This window comes from Ochotona princeps, chromosome 3 (assembly GCF_030435755.1).
Source record: "Ochotona princeps isolate mOchPri1 chromosome 3, mOchPri1.hap1, whole genome shotgun sequence".
NCBI classification, from domain to species: Eukaryota; Metazoa; Chordata; class Mammalia; order Lagomorpha; family Ochotonidae; genus Ochotona; species Ochotona princeps.
In genome coordinates, this window is record NC_080834.1 from 93,506,321 (window position 1) to 93,521,979 (window position 15,659).

A 15,659-nucleotide genomic window follows, 5' to 3' on the forward strand; every position below is an offset into this window, starting at 1 on the left:
AGCAGCCTATTAAAAAGCCGGGAGGCCACCGCGTCCAGACGAGAGCTCTGACTTTGCTGTTTAATTCCTCATTTGCACATCTTCCTCACTGAAGGAAACCCAGGACCCGGCGCAGTCTTCTGACCTCCGTGTGGCTGAAGGGACAAAGCAGAGTGCCCTTATTTACAGCCAAATTCTATTTCAAAGTTGCCCTAGACAAAGCCTCTCCTTAAAAAAAAAAACAAAACCTAGAGAATTGTGAAAGTCCACTTGAAGTTTTTCAAAGGCACCTCCCTCTGATCTCCTGAGGAGTGAATGCCCATCTCTGGGGTGATGGAAGACTGTCGGTTGCTTGTGGGACCCGGGGGGCATGGTGGGTTTTCCGGGAAGGTCAGTGAGCTGCCCATCCCAACCTTACTGCAGACTTCCTATCTGAAGACTGCTTTCTGCTCCGTGTGTGCGTCCTTCAGAGAAGTGATCCAATCAATCCACCGCTGTTTATTTATGAAACTTGGTGTGTACTGGACTCTCTGTGGATGCCCGCAGTCAGTGGCGGGCATGTGTCTGCAATGCCAGTCAGAAGCCAAAGAAGAGACAACTGGCTCTACATGCTACGGCTGTTTTTAGAATTTGTATTATTCAGCACTTCCTGGGGCAGCAGGAAGCACTAATTTGGCAGCAGCTGACAGGTAAGCACAATGGGAAGTGCTCGCATGAACAGGGAGATAAGGCCTGTCCTCATCAGGCTTTCCGAATGGTCAAGAGACGTGCGGACTGCTAGGAAGTGGACGTGTGGGAGTGGATGCAGCTCACAGGCGCTACACAGAAAGGGGGTTCTTTGGATATGGCAAGAAGCTGCCCAGGGTCCAGCAGCAGGTTGGAATAACAGTTATTTTTGTCACTGAAGATGCCTGCTTTAAAATGCTGTCCAGGGATTGGTACTGTGGTGTAGCCTGCTGATCCTCAGTCTGTGGCACTGGCATCCCGTATGGATGCCAGTTTGTGTCCTGGCTGCTTCGCTCTGATTCAGCTCTCTGCTAATGGCCTGGGAAAGATGCAGAGAATAGTCAAGTTCTTGGACCCCTGCACTCATGTAGGAGACCTGGAAGAAGCTCCTGGCTCCTGGCTTTAGATCAGCCCAGCTCTGGCTGTAGCAGTCATTTGGGAGAGAGCCAGCTGACAGAAAACTGCTCAATTTCTTCCTCTTTCTTTGCAATCCTGACTTTCATGTAAAATCAATCTTTTTTTTTTTAAAGGAGAGTTTTAAAAAATAAGTAAATAAAATGCTGCCCAAGAGTTGGGGTTTGGCTCAGTGGTTAAGTCGCTGTTGGGGTGCCCACATCGTATTGGGGTCCAGATGGCTCAAGTACTCGGGCCTCTACCACCTATGCTAGTCTTGGCTTGAATTGAGTCTGTGAGTCTTGCCTGGCTCAGCCCCAGCCATTGTGGGCATGTGGGGGCATCACCTGGGAGGTGGGACAAGCTCTCTGGTGGCTAGGCTGTCCATCTCTGTGTCTTCTGCCTTCCAAGTAAATGAGCAAGGACATCAGTGAATGCTTAAGAGGGACAGGAGGGACTCCTGCCGGCCCCGCAGCTAGGAGCACTTCTCAGCTGTGAAAGACTCCAAATGGCAGGTTTGGGCTCTGGGCACTTCTCAGGAGATGCCACCTCAATCCATGCCAAGTGAATACTCTGTCAGGGAATCATGTTCCCTAAGAAAACATAGCTGAAGTCTCCCACCTTCCCCAGCGTGTCCACTGCCCTTCACCAGCATCTCCTGCTGTGGCTTTGCAGCCTTGGTGACTGTCTCAACTTCAGCAGATAAGTATCTGCCAGTAGCTCACTCAGCCTGGTTCCCCCGTTGTGCTGGCTCACACACCCCATCCTCTCTTGACCTTGTTGTTGTCAGAGTATACCACGTCCCAAGGTCCCGACCTTGTCCTGTCGTGAGATGGTTTGTATAGCTGTTCCCCTGTTCCTCAAGAGTGCTTTATGACACTGTTGGCCAAGTAGACTTGGGCTCTAGTTCATACTCTGGCTGCCCTACTTCCCATCCAGCTCCCTGCCTATGACCTGGAAAAGCATAAGCCTTGGGACCCTGCACCCGTGTAGGAGAACTAAAAGAAGCTCTGGTCTTGGCTTTGAATCAGCTCAGCTCTGGCTGTTGTGGCCACTTGGGGAGTGAACCATCAGATGGAAGGTCTTTTTCTCTGTCTCTGCTTCTCTCTGTCAATCTGCCTTTCTAATGAGAATAAATAAATCTTTAAAACAGTAACAAAAAATAAGTTGAAAAGGCAGGAGACAAGAGGAACAAGTTGAACCTCAGGGACAGGTGAGACCCTGACACAAGGTGAGAAAATAGCCAGATGAGAGGCTATGCCCAAGGGTAGGGATCACTCCTGTAGTTAGCCTGGCATTCCTCCTGGCAGCAGGGTTCCACAAGCTGCTGGGCAGAATGGTTAAGGCCACTTCAATTGAAATCCAGTAAAATAAAATAAAATAAAATAAAATAAAATAAAATAAAATAAAATAAAATAAAATAAAATAAAAGGTAAGCAAGTGACTGCATAGGATCCCAAGGAAGTGTAAGACTGTCCCTCATGATTTGGAATTCTCAGCATGCCCACAGCTAGAGCTGGCACTGGGAGCACTGGAGGTCTGGCTCCTTCATGGTCCACATTGGCCCTCATCCCTTCCTCTAACACCGCCTCCCTTTTCTTGTCAAAATATTTGTCTGGGTTGGCCTTTGGCCTAGAAGTAAAGCTGCTGGCTGCGATGCCTTCAGCTCGTATCTTAGAGTTCATGTCCTGACGCCACTTGGGTTCCCAGCTTCCTGCTTGGCAGTCCCTGGGTGGCAGCAGGCTGGGATTCTGGTTGTTTGGTCCCTGGTGTTCACGTGGGAGACCTGGATTGCCTTTCTGGTTCTCAGCTTCCTGCTGCAGTAGGGCCCAGCTTCAGCTGCTGCAGGCATTTGGGGAGCAAACCGGGAGATGGCAACTCCCTCCAAACTGCATCTCTCTCTTTTTACCCAGAAGAAACAAATATATTTTCGCCTCTTTTTCAGAACTCAACTCTCAGCTTATGTCTTCCAAAATCTTTCTTTTCCTTTACCATCTTTAGTTACATGCATAACTTTGGACACACTCACTCCTCTGTCCTCACGCTAGTAACAGCCCTGATGTCCCTGCCCCTCCCTGCCATGCTGGAGGTCTGCTTAGCTGTTCCATTGACCCCTTGGCACAACCTTGGGAAGTAAGTACAATTACTCGGATGAGGAAACAAATTTAGAACAGTAGCTTACCCCCAAAAGCTTACTTGTAGAAAAATAAAGGCAAAATTTGAATGCTGTTCCACTTAATTCCAAAAATCTGTGTCGAAAACCCCCTGCCATACTGAATTGACTTGATATTTGTGCCCATGGCAGTGAGTATGTGTGCATATGTGTGCTCCTCCGCTTGCCTGAGCATTTAGTCTCCCTGTCTTGGAAAGCTTTCCTAGCTGGGATCTGGGTTCTCTAGAAGAATATTCTGGAAATATTGCTTACCCCTGATATGTTGTTGTCTAATGGCTGACATTTCTCTCCATGTGCAGGGTTGGGCACATTACTGGAAGTGGAAAACATTTTTTTTAAAGTACTTACCAATTTGCTGTGTTTTCCACTCATATCTATGAGATGGAATAAAACTTGGCTTCCCAAGGGGGAATAAAGAGCCCATTATTCACCATCATCTATTGAGAGTCTGTTTTATGCAGACCGTGAGGCTTGGTCCTGGAGGAGCCACAGAGGAAGGCCTTGATGTGGGAATTCTTGGACACAGGGGTGTCCCGGGACAGAGTTAGGAAAGATAGGGTTGGTGAGGGAGGGGAGGGAAGGAGCAGGCAAAAGCTAGGCAGGAGACAATGCTTTTGTGTTAATACTGGTCCCCAGCTGGTTGGCAAACCATCTTCCATGTTGAGCCCAAAGCTGTGTGCCACATGCAAAGGCACCTGGGATAAGGGTACTGTGGCAAGGTGTTGGGCTGTTAGAGGTACGGAGTACAGCAGCATTGCTAACACAGGGAGCTGCATTCACTTAACACCGGCTCCCAGGCAGTGACTGAAAAGATATGGGGGGCATGCAATCACTCATTCATTCAAACAGTCCTTCATTCATGCATTGCACAGATGCTGAGCACAGAAGTTGGCATTAAGAGAAGTCAGAAACAGGACAGCTAGGGCGTTGCCCTGGTGGAGCTTGTGAGGGAAGTGGCTTTAAGACCAATGGGGAAGGGGCATTCTAATCACACTCATGATTAGTACTGTGAAAGAGAATGTGCCCAGTGTTACCAGAGGTCCCTGACCTGTGGCCAGGCAGTATGTCAAGTGCTCCAGGCAGGGGCCAAGGGACAGGAGTTCAAGACCAAGCTCCAAGTGAAATGGCCTCTGTGCCTGCAGTTCATTTGGGTAAGAGTGAGGCCAGTGCTATCTGCAAGTTCAAGCCCTGCCTTGCCCTTGAGCAACAATCCCTGCAATTGTAGCAACAGACCCAGTGCCCAGACTGAGAGAATGTGGCATGTTGATGAGCACTGAACTTAAAACCCGAAAGACTGGCGTCTGGCCCCAGCCATTTCTTATTCCAAGCAGGGCTTTTGGGCAACTGCTTGCATTTTGAGATGAAAATTCTGTTTCTTCGTTTGCTAATGGGAGAAATTTTCCCAGCTCTGGTTGCCTTAGAGGACACACAAATGAGATTGGGAACGGTGAAAGGCAGGTGGTGTTTATGATCACACACACACACACACACACACACACACACACACACACACACTGGGCTTAATGAGCACAGGCTGATTAGTGTCTTGAGCAGGCTTCAGGGCTAATGAAACATTGAAAAGGTTGAGGTGAACATGGCCCAGGGAAGAAGTTGATCACAACAGCCAGGTCGGGGGCAGGCCTAAGCAGCCTGCAGAACATTGCACAAGGACGGCGTATGAAAGCAGAACTATGGGCTTGGAGGCAGGGCACCGCCGGGAGGGAAAGGCCAGAGAGCCTCAGTGCAGAGTAATCAGGGAGCAGGGGAGCTGTGTGGGTGAAGCAAACAACATCGTGAAACACAGGATCAACTCTCTAGTCCACTTTTAAATACTGTATTTATTTAAAACAGAAGAGTTCCTACCGCATCTGTTGGCTCATGTCCCACATTGCCAGGGCTGGACTTGGAGCTGGGAACTCAATCTGGATCTTCTATATCAGTGGCAGGGACCCACCTAATTGAACTAGTGCTACTTTCTCCTGCACTGGCACTAAGCTGGAATTGGGACTGTGAACTCAGGTAGTCTGATGTAGAATGCAGACGTCTCAAGGGGCATCTTAACCACTGGGCCAAATGCCTGCTCCCCTGTGTTGCTTTATCTGGGGTTGGTTTAACCTAACCTCTCACAAAACATTTAGATTATGGATTAAGTTTGTTTATCGGAGGAGTTTAATTCTATTACCAAGAGGAGGGCCTCGGTTTTCTACAAAGAAAAATGGAGATATCAGAGGGCATTGGCAATAGAGACCACTCAACGCCGGACAGTAAAGTGAGCTAAAGATGGGTTAAAGATCAATATGAGAAAATGCAAATTTATAAAACTGTGAAAACTAAGCCAGAGGAGAGAAGCCCTTGGGATAAAGAGTCTCAAAGACCCCCAAAGCACATAACTTTAGCGGCAAAATACTGATGGATTTTCTTACCCTGATATCACATGTTTGTGTTCCACAATGAATATATTAGATAAAGGCTAAATCAGGGCCACAAATGAAGGGATGTGTGCAGAGCCTTAAACTCATGGATCAAGATAGAACGAAGAGGAAGCCCAAAAGAAAACTGGTCAAAACCTATGATGAGCAGCTGAGTCACTCAGAAAAGTTAGAGCTAACAAATACACAGACCATTGATCTCACTAATCATCATAGGGATGCAAAGGCTAAGACGGCATTCGTTGGTTGTCACTGTGTTTGTAAAAGCCAGAGTATCGGACAATAAATACTGAAAAGGAAGTGAGGAAGTTGGAGCACACACAGCAGGTACAGCCATTCATAAGAGCACCCTTGTCGCTGTTGATACATTTCCCTGCGGGAAGCAAGCAGCCCCTGAGCAGCTGTCCCTCCAGGGCTGGGGCTGGGAAAGCTCTCATCTAAGCTAGTTCCACATGGTCTATGAGTAGCGGGAAGGTGGCGACATCTCAAAGTTCGTCTCTGGGAAAATGGGTGCCATACCATGCCATACACTAGCAGCCAAGAGTGAGTGAATTAGGAAAAAACTAATAACATGAATAGAGTAGATGTTAGTAAAATGAATTCAGGAGAAAAAAAAAAGAAATATAAAGAAGCATGTAGCATGATATCTTATATGTAGTTTAAGAACCCAATAGAAAATATGTTTTTTTTTCACAAGGGTACCTTGGAGATGTGTGTGTGTGTGTGTGTGTGTGCGCGCGTGTATGTGTGTATATCTCCAAACACATCAGAGTAGGTTTTTATACTGCAGCAAGATATAAGGGATTACTTTATTGTTTTTCAGCCAGGAAAACAAAAACCATTCTAGATATTCCAAACAGAGGAACTTTAATACAGGAACTTAGTAACAAGAGATTGGAAAGCCAAGAGATTAGAAAGGAGACTTGAGATAAATGATGCTTATTTTGTTTTTTTTTTTAATATAAAGATTTATTTGTCCCTACTCTGAACGTTATTATTTTGTTGAACTTCAACCGCGCACCTTTACTCCCACAAGACAGCCAAGAAAATGAGGAGCAGCACACACACAGTTTGATGACAACGGGCAGAGCTGGCCCTTGTACTTTATTTTGTCTGACCTGTGTCTTTTCCAGCAATGCGCAAGATTTCAAGCTGCTATGCATGCACAGGAAGTGCATGGAGGGAGAGAACCTCTCGTTGCTAATAGCTCCACCCTAGACTTGGTACAATTTGATCAAAGTTGGGTGTCTGGTGTTCTAGTGCAAAATCAAGAAGGGTGTGGGGAGAGCACAGGGAAGAGGGTGGATGGGTGGATTACAGGTGACATATAACTGACAGGGAAAAATACATCGTTGTTGGGGAAAGATAAATGTCCGGGGGAGGAGGATGAACATGTAAGCAGTGTTTCAGCCCTTCTCCGTTGATTTCTGTGAACAGAAGTCTGCATTAGAAATTACATACTTTCTTTAAAGAACTCAAAGGAAAGAAGCTGGTTGAATTCATCAGGTCAGCTTGATAAAATTTCATAAAGTTGTCAAAAGATACTCTTTCATTCACTTTTGAATGACAAATTTAGTACAGCCAAAATCATGTTTCTGAAACAGAAAGCCATTTAGTTTGACACGTTAAAGAATGCAGTGCCTGGTTCTACCTTCAGACCAGAGATGGTCTCACCAAGAAGCCATTGAACTTACCAGGACAATAAGATGCTGGACTTTATGATTGGTCAAAACCGCCAATGAAAGAATCTCAACTGAATTTGAACTATGGAAATGCAACAAGGTGGAGCAATCCACCGTGGGGGGAAGAGGGTTTGGGGAGGGGCGGGAAGATTCCCAGTGCATAAAGAAATGTGTCACATAATGCAATGAAATTAATAATAATAAAAAAAAGAATGCACTGCCAAAAAAAAAAATGCATGGCCATTGACTACAAAACACAGAATGTCATTAGTGTTTTAACAAAATCTAATGAATAAAATTACAAAAAATAACAAAAAAGTTGTTATTCCAAGAGCATTTAGTATGCACCAGAAATGACCAGGGTCGTAGACCACAGCTCTGAGTATTCAAGGTGTGTCTTTGGCTGGCACCCTTGCCCTCCCTTCCTTCCTGCCTTTCTTTCTCACTTCCTTCCTTCCTCCCTTCCTTCGCCTGGTGAACTCCTCTGCAGACACACGGGCAAGTTCTTCTGGCCTCTTCTGAGAAGTCCGCCCTTGTTCTCTGCTCCCACCTGTCACTGGCCTGCAGTCTTCCGCAGCTGTGGTTCTCACACTGCAGAGGACCTCAGAGTAGAGTGGGTTTATTAAAACACAGGTTGCCGGCTCCACCCCAGGAATTTCTGATTCAGCAGCCTGGGTGGGGGCCCAGGATTTGTGGAACTGACAGGCTCTCAGCTGCTGCCCATGCTGCTGCTGTTTCTGCCGTTTCACGTTGGGGAACACTTTGTCAGAGAAAATTGCTCTCTTCTCTGTGCTGCCCGGGCCTGGCCAGGTGTTTGGTTTCGGGGTGGATTAAGGGATTTCTCTAACTTACTGAGGGTCTATGAGTCTCTTGAAGGCGGGGACCAGCTCCAGCCCTTGGAAAGGGCAATGGCAGGGAGTAATGGGGCCCAATCCAGGCCTGATTAGCTGCTTCATCCTAGCCCTCTGACAACTGCACCCCGCCCCAGACCCTGTCGGACTCCCAGGCCCCTTGGAAATCAGGAAAGTGGAATTAAATACAATGAGTTGGTTTTGGAAAAGAAGAAAAAAAGAAGAGATCCGATTATAGAGCATGGCACAGAGAAAGGCACCAGAGTATTTTCTCCATCCCTGCCCCTACAAAGCAACTTCTGGCACTCTCAGAGGTTCAGAGCATCATGGGTAATGCTAAGTGAGATGATAAAGATCCCCAGTGGAGTTGGGCATCGCTCAGGGCTGCATTACCAACTAGGGTAGTCACCCATGGCTCTAGAAATGTAAAGGAATTAGAATGAAGGAAAATCAAAATGCAGCAGTGTACAGCTAGCTACAAAATCAGAAGCTCAATAGTCACACATGGCTAATGCCCACCCTTTAGGACAGCTCGGAGACAACATGTGTCCAACATTGCAGGTGCCCTGTACTAAAGCTAGCACAGAACTGAGAGGGAGGTGGCTCCAGGACAGGGAGAGGTGAAGTGTTTATGCTCTTCTCCCTTGTGCTACTGTTGCCCAAGACTGTGCAGAGCCTCTGTTACACCTCCCAGAGCCCAGTCTGAGAACACAGGCTCCCCGCCCCACCCCCCGCTGTTTTTTGTTTGTTTCTTATTCAATTCCTGGGCTTTAATGCTGCTGATGATGGTGGAGGGGGTACCCTGGCACAGAAGACACTGGTGGAAAGTAGGATTAGCCCCAGGCAGGGAGGGCTGAGTCACCCTCAGGGTCATTCCCACGTGGCCAGCACCTGCCAGCACTGCTCTGGCTGAGCTGGGTCACACCCTTCGCATGCCTGTCAGTGGTGCTGGTGGCTCACTCAGCCCCTTCCGCAGCAGAAGCTTAGCCTTCCTGCCTCAACAGGGTGAGTTCTTGCTCTTATCATCACTCTTCTTTGAAAACAGCCCACCCACTGCAGTTAGCATGCTGAAATGTTATAGGGCTGGGTTATCTAGGCCAATGGTCACTCTGGTCCCTGGTGTGTCTATTTCAGATGTGTTTCCCAATCTCCTGGGAAGACTTTTCCCTGGTCTGGTAAGTCTCTCTCCACAGGCAGGTCTCCTGCTGGGAGGTAGCTGAAACGTCCTTTTAACTAGCTCTTTCTTCACTCACCATAAAATAAGCTTCTCTTTCCTCCAGGCTGGCTAAAAGCCAAGACAGGTGGCAGGAAGGAGAATCCTAGCTGCTTTTCAGGATGCACAGGGGACTTGGATTTCAGCAGATGGGCCCTTGCCTCTCTCTGCCAAGAGTACTTAGCCAGCACTCAGTCCTTAGGCTCACCTAAGGTCTTGGTTAATAGGTGAATAACAAAGCAGGCTCTATTTTGGGATATTGGGCATGTGGGAAGGGAGAGGGAACAATCTAAGAACAGAGTGTTCATCCAGTTCGTTGAAGGGGGTCCAGGCTGAGCCCACTCTGTGCCCATAGGGGGCTTTTACAGATGTTGAGATGTGCTTGTGCCAGGTTCTAGGCAGCCTCCTGGGAGATGACTTACTTTCAGATAACTGAAAGAAGGCATCGCACGCCTGAATTGCTCAGTACAAGCCTCAGTTGAAGGAAGAAAAGAAATCCCACATATCCAAGTGGTATTTGTCATCCAGGTTTGTCTCTTCATCCAGACAGTGGAGGGGAGAAGACAAGAGCAGAGCTGCTCTCAGCAGCCTGGAGAACATGTTTCCTTCCAAACCATGTGAAACATTGAGCCCAAGTCACTCGCTGCTGGGGAGTTGTGTGGTTAAGAGGGACAAAATGAGACTGTGAGAAGCAACGTCCTTCCAATTTCACATCAGATGCCATACAACTCTGGCGCTTGAATAGCTCCAGTTCATTCAAAACAGCAGCAGCATACATATATATGTAGGAGCCCTGGAGGCCCTGGTGAAAGGTGGTGAGACTCTCACTAGCCTGGAGAATTTCATCTGGCCAGAGGATATTTGTTCTCCTGGAGAGAAAGGAAATGTGCACAAAGGAAAAGACTGAAGTATGGAAGGGGTCAAGGGAATATGTTCTCTTCTTCTCCCCAGATCTTCCAGAAAATTCCATTCTAAAGGCATCAGGAAAGCTGGGGTTACACCCCTGTATCTCAGAGGGGAAGGCTGGAAGTGGCCTAGAGTAGGAGGGGAGGGTCAATCAAGGGGAGAGGAGCTCATGGAAGGGCCCATGTGGAAGATCAAGGGCCCTGGCGGGGTGAGGAGGGGCAGGTCAGTGGGGTCATCAGGCAAAAGTACTATGAGAAAGGAGTCCTTGCCAGAGTGCACATTCTAGTAAGAACACTCAGAACCAATGTGGAATGAGGAGGGCTTTACATAGAAGATGGCTCAGAACAGGTGCAGTAGTGGAAAGGTGAAGAGATACACATGTTGTCCTAATGCGGGGAAGAATCTATATAGGATGCTGGTATCCAAGCAGGATAAGGAAGTGTCCTTATGGAAGGTTACCTGCTGTGACTGTCTAGGTGCCCTTGACTGTGTCTGTGAATTTCACACATCCCTGTGTCTTAAGTCTAACTGAGTGGGCACCTAGAGGGTGCCCAGGTAATGGCAATCATTGAATGAATGATGCATGATATTAATAAAAGACCTGAGTTCCAATCCCCCATCTTAACCACTGCGGCTCTGCAGCCTTGGACAAAGCAAGTGCAGTGTGTGAAACCTTTATGAAAATGTCAAGTGCTGGGTACATCTGAAGGCACTGATCCTACTAACCCAATGGGTAAGAGGGCTCTGGCGCTGGTGGGCAAGGCTGCCTCCTGCTTCCTGCCCTCCCTTTTGCAATCTGCTCATGCCACCCTGTGAGATGGGAAGAACATGCAGTGAACGTCCCAAAGTCAACCAGATAGGTGGCTAAGCGAGCCTGGGAGCCTCTGCAGAGATGGCAGCCTGTGGCCCTTGGTGTGCAGACTTCTCAGCTGTTCTCAGCTTGCTCAGTGGTGCCTGTGGTTGTACAAGTAGGAGCTGTTCCAGCAGACACTTCACTGTTGCTGTAAGGCGACAGCTTCCCTTGGGGACCTCACAGACCACAATTCTTAGACAGATGACCCCCCCACCACCCCGTTCCAGGCAGTTTAGGAGAGCATCCTGCTGTTTCCTGAGGTTTTGGCTCTTAGAAGTACCTTCCTGACTCCACAAGCTTTGAGCTAGCAAAGGGGATGAACTTGCAGCATGTGGCCTGTGGTATCTAGGGCTGGGGGGAATGTTAGAAGACCCTCCAAGCTAGCCCAGACCCCTTTCCACAGGGAAGCTACCTGTGTCTGTGCCAAGTCAAGTGCATCACAGGCACTTCACCAGATATTCTCGTTATTATCCTAAGTAGAATTAGATTTTCTTAAATGTATTTTTGTTTTATTTTCTTGTTTTAGTTAGTTACTGACATTATCTTTACAGCCTAGGATTGGGCTTTCCTCCATTGGTCATCCTTATCTGCTCTAATGGCTTCAGTTGCCTTTTCAGGGCCACACAGTCCCCAGATGTTATCGTCATCAGCATCTGCTGCACTGCACACCCAGCTATCAAACTGTCTCTTGCATGTGATCACTTGAGTATCTCGGGGCCCCCGCCCCTCCCCGAGTGCATTCTTCCAAAACGCATCAGCTCCCTCCTCTGGGCTCCACTGACTTGCCTGTTCCACCAGGCTTGCCCATCCCACCTGGGAGAAGAGCAGCACCACAATCGTCCCATTGGTCTGCGGGGCCCGTGTAGGATGCTGGTTGTGGTGGCAGAGTCCCACATCACAGTGCTTGAATTTGATTCCCAGCTCCAGCTTCTGACTCCAGCTTTCTGCTTACATATACCCTGGGAGGCAACTGGTGAGAGCCCAGGTAATTGGGTTCCTGCCTTCCATGTGCAAGACCTGGATTGGATCCTGGCTCTGGCCCTGGGCCAACCCCAAACACTGTAGCATTTGGGAAGTGCCTTGGTGGATGGAAGCTTTCCCTGTATCTCAAGCAACAAATTTTCATTCCTTTCCTGCCAAATCCAATCAGTCTCAGAGGTTTAAAAGTGATCCTATCATACTGCTTCAATTGTGCAAGTTGTCAAGGGGCTTTCCCAATTTTAGCGGAAATGTCCTAGATTCTCGCTTGGCATCCAGCCAAGAGGATAAGGACTAGTTCATTCCAGCTCCACCCCACCCACACCATTTTCCCCTCTTATTCATGTAGCACTGTCTGTCACCTCAGGTCCTTGGCGCTGGCAGTCCCCCCCCCCCACACACTGAGAGACTATTTACCCCATCTGCTTGGCCTCCTCCAGGAGGTCTTCCTAGCCCCTGATGGGTGGCTGTCTCCGGGCCCCTGGCAGCCTCACTCTGAGACTTGTAAGTGCTGAGGCAGAGGTTAAACCTTCTGTCCCTTGTTGTCACCTGGCTCAATGATTGCTACAGATTTCAGTGATGATCCTGAGATTAATAGAGAGGTTTTTTTTTAACGATTTATTTTATTTGATATTATCAAAAGTTTGTACCAGCACAGTCTGCATACAAAGTGTGTGTGTGTGACTTTAGCTTTCTAGTGACTGTGGTGAAGTAGGAAGCTAGTTCAAGATCACAGGCTTGGCAGCCTCTCCCCTACCACCATTTAGGTGTTCCCTCCTGCCCACATGTGATGCTCACTTATCATCCCTGGAACCTCAGAGGAGGTGGTATTGTGTTGTTGTATAACCACTCCCCTCACAAGCCCTTGCAAAGGCTCACGATAAATGAGGGGCTCACTCACTTGGTCACGTGCTTCTGTCACTCTAGCACTCCAACTCTTGACCTCCCCAGTGCCTGCTTGCTTTTTGGCTTCCTACAGACAGACTGAGGGCAAGTATCCCCTGAGCGTTGTCCCTGTGTGTCTGTATTCCTCACCCTCTGTTCACTGCTTGGGTGGGACATTGAAATGTGGCAATATTAAAATGCTTTGTATTTCTGATGTATGTAGTTCCAGGAGAGGTGAGGCCTAACAGTAGTGGAATGTGGGCAGAGAAGCCAGGGAAAGGTGAAAGTCTGCAGCTTTGTAAGTGTGCCCAGGTTGTTCACTGTATGTCTTTTAGGATAACATATTGCCGGGGAAGCTGGGACATAGGTCTTCAGTTTAATGGATAAACTTCAGGGTAATGACCATTTGTTCCTCTTGGGGTTATGACTGGTTGGATTGCCATATGGACTTGTGATTTGCTATTTCTAGTGGGCTCTGTTATCACCAAGCTTGGTTAATAAAGACTCCTTAATAAACATGTTTGGCATGATCTCACTTGCACCCCACAACAGTGACCACTCTTAGAAAGGAAGCAGTAACTAGGCTATAAGTATATGTGAAAATGTTAGTTAGCATAATTAAACTAAATTATATAGCAATGATCTTGGCTGTTCCTCTGTTGGGTTCATAAAGAACATAACGCCCTGAGGGGGTGGGGACACAGAAATCTCTCTCCTCACTGGGGTAGGAACCATTGAAGGCCAGTAAGCGCTGCAGTATACACGTTACGCTGTTGCTCCGAATGCCCACATCCCTTTTAGAGCATCTGGCTTCACCTCCAGCTACTTCCCTTCTGATCCAGGGCTGGCAAAGTGTCCCTGGCTGAGAGAGGCAAGGGCCCATCTGCTGAAATTCAAGTCACAGGTGCATCGTGAAAAGCAGCTGGAATTCTCCCTCCTGCCTTGGTGGAATTCCAGACTCCTAGCTTTGGCCCGATCCGGTCTTAGTTTTTGAGGGCCTTTAGGGAGTGGACCGAGAGAAAAACACCCCCTCTCTCCTCTCTTCTTCTCTTCTCTTTCTCCACTCTCTCTTTTTCTTTGTTACTTTGTCTTTTAAATAAATAAAAATTAAATTAGAATCACTGAAAAGCAACATGACAGGTGATACTGTAAGTTTGAATAATTCTGGACTTTACTCCTAGAAAGACACTTACTTACACAACTCTCACCCTACAAATATGTGCACTATTAGAATATCTGCAAGGCATTGCAGTCGATGAGAAAACAAAAAGAGAGGAGGGCATGGCAAACTTGTCCTTCCTTCCAAAGCAAAGTGGTTGTTTGCATTTAGAAGAAGTCATGCCAGGAGGTAGATTTACACATGCTCATACAAAGTGTTTCTCAAAGTAAAAAAAAAAAATGAAAAAGCAAGGTCCGTAATGTCTTGTGATTTCTGGAGGAAACATGCATAAATGTTCATGTGCATAACATATTGGGAAACTCAACAGTAATCACCTAGGAGGGCAACAATCAAGAGACCTGGAATAGAACAGAAATCTAAGCGCTGAATATTATTTCAAATATTTTACAGGTGCGAGTTGGCTTTTCAATTATTACAAAAAGAATACCCCCTTTGTTTCTTGTTTTAAAAACTGGAAGGGGCTGTGGAAATTCTTGCCACTTTTCTTTCCATTCTTCCTCCCTTCTTCTCTGTTACCTCACTTTCATTCATCTTTTTTTCTGCCACTTCTGCCTTCCTAAGAAAATTGTCTTTCTAGCAGCTTACATTGGTAGAGTTTCCCATCCATCTCCACCCCTAAGTCAAGACTCACTCCTGCTGACTGGAAACTGTCTCCTGAGTGAGTGGGCACTCCCTTCTGAGCTGTGACCCCAGCTTTGCTGGCCCTGGAGGGCTGACTCCCCAGCTGGCTGTTCCGGGCACCTCTGAAGGTTTGCCTTGGCTCTCTTGGTCTACTGTTTCACCCCAGCCAGGCCTTGCTCTCCAGCTGCAATCGCTTCTGGCTCCTTATTTTATTTTTTCTCTTTCTGTCCTAGGACTTCTCTGCCACCAGCCTGCAGCACGCCAGAGGAAACTCATTTGCCCATTCTCCCACTTATGGACCAGCAGGAAAACAGAAAGGGGTTAGCAACCCATGGCGTGGACCTGTGACCTGTGAGAGAAACCCCTTGACAGGTGTTCGCGACCCCAGGGCTGTGAAGCTTCTCTCCTGGCCTGATTAGCTTAGTAATATGCTGTCACATAGGATTTCCTTTTTCCATTTTGTTCTTCCTGACCTCTCTTTCCTCTTGTTTGGGATCACGTCTGAAAACAAACCAGCCGCTGGAGTTAGACTCCACCTGTGGTGTGAACCTGGCCTGACACGGGATGCTGCACTGTGAACACTGAGCTGTGGTATCCTAACAGATTGAGACCACACAGCTCTCCAAGATAACAACCAACCCTGTCTGATGAGCATCTCCTAGGCTTCCTGAGATGTACCCCTCCTTTTCTCCATCCCATGCCTGTCTTTCCTCCTCTCTATTAACACGAGGGTGATGTGCTATCATTGGAACTGCATGTGTCTCCCCAAAATTCCTATACTGGAACTCAT

The 15,659-nt window shown here is 47.6% G+C and overlaps 1 long non-coding RNA gene across 1 annotated transcript; it reads left to right on the forward strand.

Moving 5' to 3' along the window:
• The first annotated feature begins 527 nt into the window (after positions 1 to 527).
• LOC131479831 (uncharacterized) lies at positions 528 to 15,271 on the forward strand. The gene is made up of 3 exons (XR_009245125.1): positions 528 to 668; positions 3,044 to 3,231; positions 15,103 to 15,271. It is a non-coding gene; the product is annotated as an uncharacterized LOC131479831 (long non-coding RNA).
• The last annotated feature ends 388 nt before the right edge of the window (positions 15,272 to 15,659 follow it).